The sequence below is a fragment of the Dipodomys merriami genome, unplaced genomic scaffold, assembly GCF_024711535.1.
Source record: "Dipodomys merriami isolate MVZ:Mamm:240054 unplaced genomic scaffold, mDipMer1.0.p SCAF_24, whole genome shotgun sequence".
Taxonomy (NCBI): Eukaryota; Metazoa; Chordata; class Mammalia; order Rodentia; family Heteromyidae; genus Dipodomys; species Dipodomys merriami.
In genome coordinates, this window is record NW_027203826.1 from 2,293,576 (window position 1) to 2,305,227 (window position 11,652).

Here is an 11,652-nt window from a genome sequence, read left to right on the forward strand (position 1 = left end):
GCATGATAACCCCGGATTTGCACCCAGGAAAAAGTGTCTGGGGACGTATCTCAGCAAAGTATGAGAAGTAGGGACCTGCCATTCTTGCAAACTCCCATTGTTCTCCCATGCCATTGATGATTTCCTTCAATGTTGAACATGGAAGCCTAAAATCCCAAGTTTCTTTAGGCTTTTCATTTCCCAGCAGTTGTAACATGTGGCTGGACTAACCTCTGAACTAGGGACTGGCAGAATTTCTGTGGGAAAGTCGATCAGTTTTTTGACAGACTCTAAAATTAGTGCAAGCAAGTTAGGTCAAGGGTGAAATAACAGTGGGCTAGGGTACTCACTCAGTAGAAGAGCACTCGCCCAGCATGTGGTATGCTAGCAGTACACACACACACATACACACCACACACACACACACACACACACACACACACACACACACACACACACACACACACACACACACACACACACACACACACACACACACACACACACTGAGATGATACCATAGGAAGAAAAAAAAGGCAAGAACTCTGGGACAAGGGGATAAAACATTTCTTCATTTGATGGACTCAAGTTATCTCCTCACCACAGATCTGGGTGCATATACATCAAGATATCAAAGCATCCTATCCTACTCCTTAATTACACATGATTAAAGAATAAAATGAGATGAAAGCTATAGTACATTGTGTCACCCTCAGTAAGACAACCTCTGAGTATACTTAAGACTGCATTTAAGACTGGGACCAGGTGCCAGATCATATATGATTTGTAGGAGTTGCATCAGAGAAAGGAACAAGGTGAGGTGGCACACTTGGATGAAGTCATCACAAGTGGACTCATCTAACTGACTCAATACAAAGTTTTTCAATCTTGGCACTATTGACACTTTGGGTCAGGAGCTTTTGTGGTTGGCAAGTGATGGTTGTGGTGGTAGGTACCCCTTATTACTAGTACTAACCCCTATTACTATTTCTAAGAACCAAAAAAGACTTTTGACATTTGCAGATATTGCCTGGGAAAGTAAAATTGTCTCTCTTTGAGAACTACAAAACTCAATGTTCCTGTTAGAACAAACGTATTTTATTTAAAAGTGAAAAGCTGGGTCAGGCACAGTGGTACAGGATTATAGTCCTAACAACTTGAGAGACAGAGATTGGCAGGGTCATACCTCTTCTTCTTTTGCCAGCCTGGGCAAATACCTCTTCTTGAGGTACAGACAGTCAGGATCACTAATTTTGTTATTTAGAAAATTAAAATGTTTGAGAAAACGTTGAAAAGAATGATATAGATCAGACACTAAGATTCTTTCCAAGAAAGCCACATGGATTTGATAGTGCAAGAAGCAATTATTTCTTCCTGTGGAAGTTTGAAGAAGTACTGATGTTAAAGCTAGGTTCTGAATGAAGAGCAGGAGAAATTGCCAGGTGGACACAGGTGAAGAAAGGACTACTAATCCTCACAGAAGAAACACCTCCAATAAATGAAGAGTGTATGAAAGAGGATACAAGGGGTCCAGGTCATTCTTGGATTATGCAAGGCAGTTTATTCTTGTGCCTATTTTCTCTGCATAGGTACTAATAGTGTTTCGTGTGGATGACAAATGGTCATCTTAGGTTTTACCAAATCCTACTTTCTTTAAGTTAAATATTTCTGATCCTTTTCTTTTTTCCTTTTTTTCTTCCTTTCTACACTACAGGAACACATGTAAAAATGATAAATTAGCACATAGAAAAGAACTCAGTGGGGATCATTTAAGTAGCTTTGAGCCAGCTTACTTAGGACTTCACTTAAACTTTACAAAAGAGAAAGAAACAGCAGCACCCCTGGTGTTTGAGTCACAAATAGGAATCAGCCAAGGGGTGAGGAGAGAAATTAAAAATTAAAAATCCAAGATAAAGGATCAGGTATGAGAAGACTCAGAAGGAGGTATCTCTGTGCAGCCAGATGAGGTTGAGAAGTTGTGCCCTGTAGAGCCCATGAGAGATAAATACTTGGTTTAGCAAGGTTTTTCCACCCACCTTTCATTTTTTAATGAAGCTTCAAGTAATACCACCTATTATGAAATGTCATGATTCTGCACTGATTACAAAAGTCAGTCCTTTAAAACATACATTTTGTAGGTATCATGAGGGATTTTTTGCAATGTTAAGGGTTATATTGTACATAAGCTTAAGTACACAAAACAGTTGATTGTACTCTGCAGAAACTTTCCTTATTCCTCCTATTCCCCCACCTCTCCAAACATAAGCCTGCTCCATGATCACACCCTACTCCAAAGGGCTGTTAAAATTGGTGGACCTACAGTGGCTTATCATTGTCAGCCAGCAGCCATAGCTTACATGTATGTTCAATGTAGGTATTGTATATTCCATGCAATTGGACAAACTTAGAATGATATATGCCCATTACAGTATCACATAGAGCAGTTTTTCTGTCCTAATAATCCCTTCTTCATTCTAGCCCCTAAAAACCACAGGTCTTCTAACTCTCATCATGGTTTTATCTATTTGTATAATAGTGTAGAGTTGGAATAATGCAGCCTTTTCATATGGGCTTCTGTCACCTAGTAATGTGCATTTAGATTTCCTGTGTCTTTTCATGGTTTGGCAATTCATTTCTTTTCCACTCTGGGTAACATCCCATTGCCTAGATGCTTTTATTTTATTCATGTACCTGTGAAAGTGCTCTTGCAGCATGGTACTGGCACAAAAACAGACCCGAAGACCAATGGAACAGAATAGAAGATCCAGAAATAAATCCACAGGCCTACAGCCAGCTGATATTCGACAAAGGAGCCAAAGACATACAATGGAAGAAACACAGCCTCTTCAACCGCTGGTGCTGGGAAAACTGGGCAGCCACATGCAGAAAACTAAAAGTGGACCCCAACCTATCACCATGCACCAACATCAACTCAAAATGGATTAAAGACCTTAACATTAAACCTGAATCTCTGAAACTACTGCAGGACAGAGTAGGAGAGACACTTGAACTAATAGGCACAGGAAGGAACTTCCTGAACAGAGTCCCAGGGTCACAACAAATTGGAGAGACTCGACAAATGGGACTACCTTAAAATAAAAAGCTTCTGCACAGATAAAGCAATTGCAACCAAGCTAGAAAGACAACCAACTAATTGGGAAAAAATATTTACCAGCAATATATCAGACAAGGAGTTAACATCCTGTATATACAGGGAACTCAAGAAACTAATCCCTCCCAAACCCAACAAACCAATTACTAAATGGGCAAGGGAACTAAAGAGGGACTTCTCAAATGAAGAAATAAAAATGGCAAAGAAACACATGAGGAAATGTTCATCATCCCTGGTGGTGAAGGAAATGCAAATAAAGACAACCCTGAGATACCACCTTACCCCAGTCAGAATGTCCCACATCCACAAATCAGCCAACGACAAATGCTGGAGGGGATGTGGAGAACGAGGAACGCTATTACACTGCTGGTGGGAATGTACACTCATACAACCACTTTGGAAAGCAGTCTGGAGGGTCCTTAGAAAGCTAAAGATTGACCTCCCTTACGACCCAGTCATACCACTTCTAGGCATCTACCCTGAACAACAGGAACCAATATACAAGGACACGTGCACCTCCATGTTTATTGCAGCACTGTTCGCAATAGCTAGGATATGGAAACAACCTAGATGCCCCACCACAGATGAATGGATCCAAAATTTGTGGTATCTATACACAATGGAATACTATGCAGCCATTAGAAATGACAAAATAATGGCATTTGCAGGGAAATGGATGGAGCTAGAAGGAATCGTGTTGAGCGAGGTAAGCCAAGAACGAAGAGACAAACAGTACATGGTCTCCCTGATAAGTGGATGATGAATCCAAAATGTTAGGTGATATGACAAAACTAACAGGACTTAAGAAACAAAGAACTCCCACTCATCTGGTTGAACCACTACTAAATATCCCCATGCTGCTGATCACATATATGGTATATAACATATGAGCACCGTTATATATTACAGACTGTGATAGACAATTTGCTCCAGGAAAGTTAGAATGAACTTGTGACTTTAAATGAGCATCATTATTCCACAATACTGTGAATTTCCGGAAATTAAGTAATCACTTAATCACAATCAAAAAAAAAAAAAAAAAAAGAACCTTGGGGAAGGGAGGGAGGGAGGGGATGGTAGGGGGAAAACAATGGAGGGGGTAACAATGTTCAAGAGGAAGTGGAAGTGTACTCATTACCTCACTCATGTAACTGTAACCCTCTGTATAGTATCTTTACAATAAAAAAATTAAAAAAAAAAAAGAAAGTGCTCTTGTTTGCTTCCAAACTTTGCCAAACACAAATAAAACACTATAACCATTCATGTGCAAGTTTGGATGTAGTTTTACATATTTGGCTCCTTTAAATAACTGTCGCAACTTCTGGATTTTAGTACTGTATATTTTTTAGTATATGTGCTGCTGAAATGAGCACATTACTGTACATTTTTAAAGGACTGTTTGTCATTTTAAGAAAATTTGCACAAACTTTTTATAGTACTGTAGCTAAGTAGAACTAAATTCATGAGATCTAGAAAAATCAATATCACATGACTGCTGGGTAAAATCAATCTATGATTGTTATAGTTTGCAAATGTGTTCATTTCTGTATATCCAATAAACATGTGGTTTTCTATTACAAATACTTTTCTAATGTAGTATGTAGCAAACATTTTTAGTATCAATATTTTAAGTCAGCAGTTCTTGGAAATCCTCAAAACTTTTGATATCATAGAAAAGTTCTTTGCTCTTAGCAAATAGATTTATAAATTTAACTTCATAGCAAGATACAGAGTATTTATTTACCCTAAATTTATGGTATCTTGTAGGTAAACATTCATTAGCCTTTTTATTAACTGCCTGACAAAGCATACTTGTTAAGGCCATTTTTTTAAATTTTAAACGACCTGTATCATCATCAGGCTCTCACTCTTACATTTCCTTATTAAATTCATTAAGCCTGTAGCTTCTGACTTCACTTGTAATTTCTAGGTAAACTTGTATTAATAGTGATAATGATAATAATAAACAGCAATAACACCCATCTGTTTTTTTAAAAAAAATAGCACTATTTAATCCTTTTTTATTGTAAAGGTGATATACAGAGAGGTTACAGTTACATGAGTAAGGTAATGAGTGCATTTCTTTTGAATAGTGTTACCCCCTCCCTCATTTTCCCCTGTTTCCCCTGACTCCCCTCCCCATCAAGTTGTAAGGTTCATTTCCAACATAGTGTCTAGTGAGTATCACTGTTGCATCGGTTCACCCTTTGTTCCACCATTTCTGTGAGTCCCCTTTCCTTCCCCACATCAGATAAGCTTATATGTAAAACAGAGCCTACAGAAATAAAAGAAACAGTGGCAACAGGACATAAACCAAAGGGGGGAAAAGAAAGAAAAAAGAAGCAGCTGTAAATAGTACATTATTTTTTCAAAAAAACAAAACTCCTGTTTTCATTACTGCATTATTTAACCATAGCTAAGATATGGAACCAACCCAGATACCCCTTAGTAGATGAATGGATCAAGAAAATGTGGCATATGAGTCCGAGCGGAACGAGCGAGCCGAGTGGTTGTGTAGTTGCGACTCGGGAAATGGTAGCACTTGCAGCATGGCTGACCAACTGACTGAAGAGCAGATTGCAGAATTCAAAGAAGCTTTTTCACTATTTGACAAGCATGGTGATGGAACTATAACAACAAAGGAACTGTAATGAGGTCTCTTGGGCAGAATCCCACAGAAGCAGAATTACAGAACATGATTAATGAAGTAGATGCCGATGGTAATGGCACAATTGACTTCCCTGAATTTCTGACAATGATGGCAAGAAAAATGAAAGACACCGACAGTGAAGAAGAAATTAGAGAAGCATTTCGTGTGTTTGATAAGGATGCCAATGGTTAGATTAGTGCAGCAGAGCTTCGCCATGTGATGACAAACCTGGGGAGAAGTTAACAGATGAAGAGGTTGATGAAATGATCAGGGAAGCAGATATTGATGGTGACGGTCAAGTAAACTATGAAGAGTTTGTACAAATGATGACAGCAAAGTGAAGATATTGTACAGAATGTGTTAAATTTCTTGTACAAAATTGTTTATTTGCCTTTTCTTATCTGTAAAAGGTTTCCCCTACTGTCAAAAAATATGCATATATAGTCATTAGGATTTCATTCCTCCATGTTTTCTTCCCTTACCTTACTGTCATTGTCCTGAAACCTTATTTTAGAAAATTGATCAAGTAACATGTTGCATGTGGCTTACTCTGGATATATCTAAGCCCTTCTGCACATCTAAACTTAGATGGAGTTGGTCAAATGAGGGAACATCTGGGTTATGCCTTTTTTAAGTAGTTTTCTTTCAGGAACTGTCAGCATGTTGTTGTTGAAGTGTGAAGTTGTAACTCTGCTTGGACTATGGACAGTCAACAATATGTACTTAAAAGTTGCACTATTGCAAAGTGGGTGTATTATCCAGGTACTCATACACTATTTTTTTGTACTGCTGGTCTTGTACCAGAATCATTTTCTTTTATTGTTACTTGATTTTTAAACTTTGTTTTAGCCACTTAAAGAAAATCTGCTATGGCACAATTTGCCTCAATCCATTCCAAGTTGTATATTTGTTTTCCAATAAAAAATTACAATTTACCAAAAAAAGAAAATGTGGCATATATATATATATATATATATATATATATATATATATATATAGGCATTCTATGCTTTCATCAGAAAGAATAACATTGTCCCATGTGTAAGGAAATGGAAAGATTTGGAATAAATTATATTGAGCAAAGCAAGCCAAACCCCCCAAAAAACAAAGGCTGCATGGTTTCCCTCATTTGTAATATCTCGAATATGTCTATGATATTCTTAACAAAAGATCACAATAAATAGCTATGTGCATATGACCATATAAAATGAAGCTTGTAAAAATGAACTCCATGAAATGGAAACAAGAGGTTTTTATAAACTGTTTACTGAGTCTTTACTTTGCATCAGGAGCTATCCCAAGATCTTTCTTTGTTCCAATTCTGGAGCTTGAACTCAGGGCTTGGGTACTGTCCCTGAGATTTTTTGCTCAAGGTTAGTGCCATAACAGTTGAGCCAAAGTTCTACTTCTGGCTTTTTTGGTGGTTTATTGAAGATATGAGTCTCAAAGACTTACCTGCCAGGGCTGACTCTGAACTTCACTCCTCAGATCTCAGCCTCCTGAGTAGCTAGGAATACAGGCATGAGCCACCACTACCTTACTAGGAGTCTTAGCTCATTGACTCTTGACTACCGAACTATGAGGTGGGCACTGCTATCAGTTTTCAGGATCAGAAAACACAGGAACAGAAGCTCAACAACTTGCTCAGCATCCTGGGACTGAGTTACCAACAGCTGGAGTTAGAGCCAGCTCTGTTCACTATTAATATATGGTCAGTATGATGTTAATTATTTAATATGAGGTTAATGCTGTTTATATCTATAGCTATCTCTAATTCCTCTTCTTCCTTTTTCTCTCGATTTTTCTGTCAGGCTACTGCTTCTACATCTCTACATAAACTAGTCTTGTCAGAGCATCAGGAAAGCCAAGTCCTCATCGCTAAACCCAAATTTTCTATTACTTGATATTCTTCTTAATCTATCAGCAGCATTAAGTTCACACAACCATCAGTGCCTCCTGGACACATACTTTTCCTGCTTGTTCCATTCTTGTTTGTTCATTCTTAGTCTCACTGGTTCCCCATCTCTAAATGCAAGGAGAGCATCCTTGCCAAAGTTTCAGTCACTTCTTGTACTCCACTTCCATCCAGGGTGATTTCAACCAATTAGGTGGCTTTAAGTACCTTGTATATGCTGAGATGTCCACATTTATAAATCTAATCCAGGTCTTTCTCCTGGACACCTAAGTTTGCTTATTACATCTATAAATGTGAATGTCTAGTAGATATTTCAAATTTAGCATGCAGAATTCCTGCTCACCCTCATACCACTGACCACTTCTCAAAAGTCCCTCTTGTGCAGCCCTTTGTGCATAAGGGGCAACTTTTTGCTCCTGGATGAGTACCATAGTCTCCTATGGTACTGAGCCTCCTGCTTCCTCCTCCTTTCTCCCTATACTCTTAACAACCACACTGCCATCAGAGTTATATGTTGAGCAGGCTTTCCTGACCTTTCCCTTGCTCTTGTCTTGGCCTATGTGCTCTTCATCTGGGTATTTCCAATGCTCTCTTCCTCACTACCTTCAAGTCTGCTTTATTCTCAAATGTCACTTTCCAAGTTCATTTGGGGGTCCTTTACACCCTCTTTCTTGTCCTGACCCATTTGCTTTCTCCTCATGTCACTTATCACATTCTCACAATGTAATGATTTATTTTGCTTATTGCAGATCTCTTGTCTCAGACTCTGTAAGCTCCACAAGGATAAAGAATGGTCTGTTTTGTTAAGTTCCTTATTCCGCAACCCTAGAACAGGGCCTGGCACATGATATACATTCAGTAAGATAATAAATGAATGAATCATATGGATTTCTCTCTTTCATTGGGAAATAGAGAAGTGAGGGAGGCAGTGGATTAAGGTCTGAATGATCTATGTCTCCTCACTTTAAATGGGAATAGCTACCTGCCATACCAGAGATGGTACAAGCCTAACTTTCTGAGACTCAGTTCTGCCATGTGTATAATTAGAAAGTTGAATGAACTAAATAATAATTGTGAAGATAAGCGTTCTTATTCTGTCATTCTTTAATTCCCTGAATCTGTTGTCCTCCCACTATCTCTCAAAATTTACTACCAATCTCCCTCTTTTTAAATTGTTTATTCTGTTTATTCATCAGTTGTTTAAGTTGTTTATTCATCAATTCTATAAGCAATAATTGAACTTATTATATGGGCCAAAACTTTGGCTAAGTCCTGAGGGAATATAGTCGAATTCCATGCACTGGAGAAAATTGGTGAGGAAAAATAAAAGAACTGAAATACTTCAACAGGGTGATCACTTTCATCCCGTGTGTCCAAGCACAGGCAAGATTTGTGTGTGTGTGTGTGTGTGTGTGTGTGTGTGTGTGTGTGTGTGTGTGTGTGTGTTGGTGGGAGGAGTTGGGTGAAGAAGGGGAGGATGGCAGAAAAGAGAGCTGGGACTTTACTTAGTGCACATAATGCACGAGAAATCCTGAACCAGACCCTCTGAGAAGAAGGCTATTGAGTTTAACAACTGTATAATATCTGAGTCTGGTTTTCTTAACAGGGAAAAGGCTATTTTATTCTGCCCCCTCCAAACACAGAGAATGCCATGTTCTATAAGAGACAGAAATAGATTTTATCTCTAATTATATGCTTATGGGACCATGTCAATCATCTGTGTCCATGGAACTGTTGTTGTGCTGCATAAACAGAATTCTGGAGCAGAGTATACAGTAGTGCTTTACAAATGTGTCTAAAGAGTTCAGCATGATACAATCCTATTGGGGAAACATCCTTCTGTTCCACATATGGGATTATGGAGTTGTGATGTGTGTGGTATGCAGAAGAACTTAATATATCAGAATGGTTTGATATCCCTCACTTCAAAACCTGGACTTAATTTCTGGTTGTTGTTGTTTTAAGTAACAATGATATAGCCCAAACAAATTGCACTGTTATCAGTTTAGCTTGGACTCTTGTTTGGATGCTTAATGTGTTCTAGTCCTTGATTTTGCAATTTTTCTAAGCAGTACAACTCACTATCTAACTAATGAACCTTTTTTTGTCAGTTGTGGGGCTTGAACTCTGGGCCTGGGCTCCCTCAGCTCTTTAGCTCAAGGCTAGCCCTCTTCCACTTGAGCCATAGCACCACTTCCAGTTTTCTGGTGGTTTATTGGAGGTAAGAGTCTCATGGACTTTCCTGCCCAGGCTGGCTTTGAACAGCAATCCTCAGATCTCAGCCTCTTGAGTAGCTAGGATTACAGGTGTGAGCCACCGGTACCCAGCCCAATGAACCTTTATTATAGACTTATTGTGCGCTGCTCTGTGAGCATCACTGGGGGTGCAGGGATCAACCTGGCTCTCTGTATACACTAAGAAATCCCCATGTTCTATATGAGAGACAAAGCACTAAGCAATCATTACAATGCAGTATTTTGTAGGCAGTAACAAAAATACAGTTAAGGAATCAAAGCAACAGAAGAGGAAAATTATGGTTTTTTTTTTATGGCATCAGAGTAGAAAAGGTAACTCAGAAGAGGAGTAATCTGAGCTGAGTTTCTAACTATCCCCACATTGGGGAGAGAAATGTAAATGAGGAAAGGCTCTTGAAAGGAGAGGTCACTGCACCTAAAAAGAAACCTTTCATCACCCACCAATGCACTAGTACATTTCTCTCCCCAATGTGGGTACATGGTAAGAAATCTTATCCCACTCAACTCATGCTCTGCATTGTGTTTAGCCTCTAGAATATGCTCAGTTTTTGCTCATAGAATTGATCAAGAAGCTGGGCGCTGGTGGCTCACACCTGTAATCCTAGCTACTGAAGAGACTGAGATCTGAGGATCACGGTTCAAAGACAGCCTGGGCAGAAAATTCCATGAGACTCTTATCTCCAATTAACCACTAGAAAACCAGAAGTGGCACTGTGGCTCAAGCGATAGAGTGCTTGCCTTGAGCTGAAGAGCGCAGGGATAGGGCCCAAGCCCAGAGTTCAAGCCCCATGACCAAAAAAAAAAAAGAATTGATCAAGAAAAGCTGAAATGGAGAGAGGACAAGACCTGGAGGGTGTTCCAAGGAAAAGAGGTTTGCTGAATTCAAGAGTGTTAAAGGAGAAATGATAGTAGGAATTAATCACACCCATCAATTATACAGCCAATGAAGTTGAGGCACAGAGTTGCAAATATATTTATTTTGGTAGGTCACACTTGAGATAGGAAGCTTGATTGTGTCAAGTTTGAGATGGAAAAGTGAGTTCAGTGTGCTGTTGCTTTGTGGGACTCAGACACTGGGTCAAGTCAGGACACACAGATGTAGGATGCACTTATTTCTAACTGTCATGACAAAAGGTTAAGTCAGGAGAGCCAAGGGCAGGGCCCTGGTAACCTCAGAGTTAGCATAGCATAACAGAAAGCAGTCCTCCAAGTGCTTGTCTTCCTTTCTCCTGCTCTCTCTCTCCTGCTCTTTCTCCTCTCTCTCCTGTATGCCTACTTTAGAGTGCTGTTGTGAGGTCCAAATGATTAGATATTCATAAAGCTCTAAGGAAGTGTGAAAATGAGTATATAAATACCAACAGAAAAAAACACTTAGCTTACTTATTTGGGAAGACCAAAGTCCAAAGAAGAATGCTTAAGGAAGAAGAAAACAAGTGTGAGAAAACTGCTTATTGGTTCTGATGGTTGGAGGTTCATTGATGATATGATAGTTGCTTTGTGGAGGTCAGCGAAATGAGGAGTGGGCAGGAATGAGTCAGTGGACAAGAAATGAGAAATACTGATGTGGTTCTACATGCACCCAGACAAAGTCAAAGTACTTTTACATGCACTATCCATCTGATCTTACTTAATCTTAACTAGAATCAAAGGGTGAATTCTATCCTTGAAGTAAGATAGTATTATATGGCAACAATCAGTTGCAAGAAACAGAGAAGTCACATTACGAGAGGTCGAATTGGGA

At 39.0% G+C, this 11,652-nt stretch overlaps 1 pseudogene; it reads left to right on the forward strand.

The window, feature by feature from the left end:
- Positions 1-5,593: 5,593 nt before the first annotated feature.
- Positions 5,594-6,134, forward strand: LOC138835573 (calmodulin-1-like; annotated as a pseudogene).
- Positions 6,135-11,652: the final 5,518 nt, after the last annotated feature.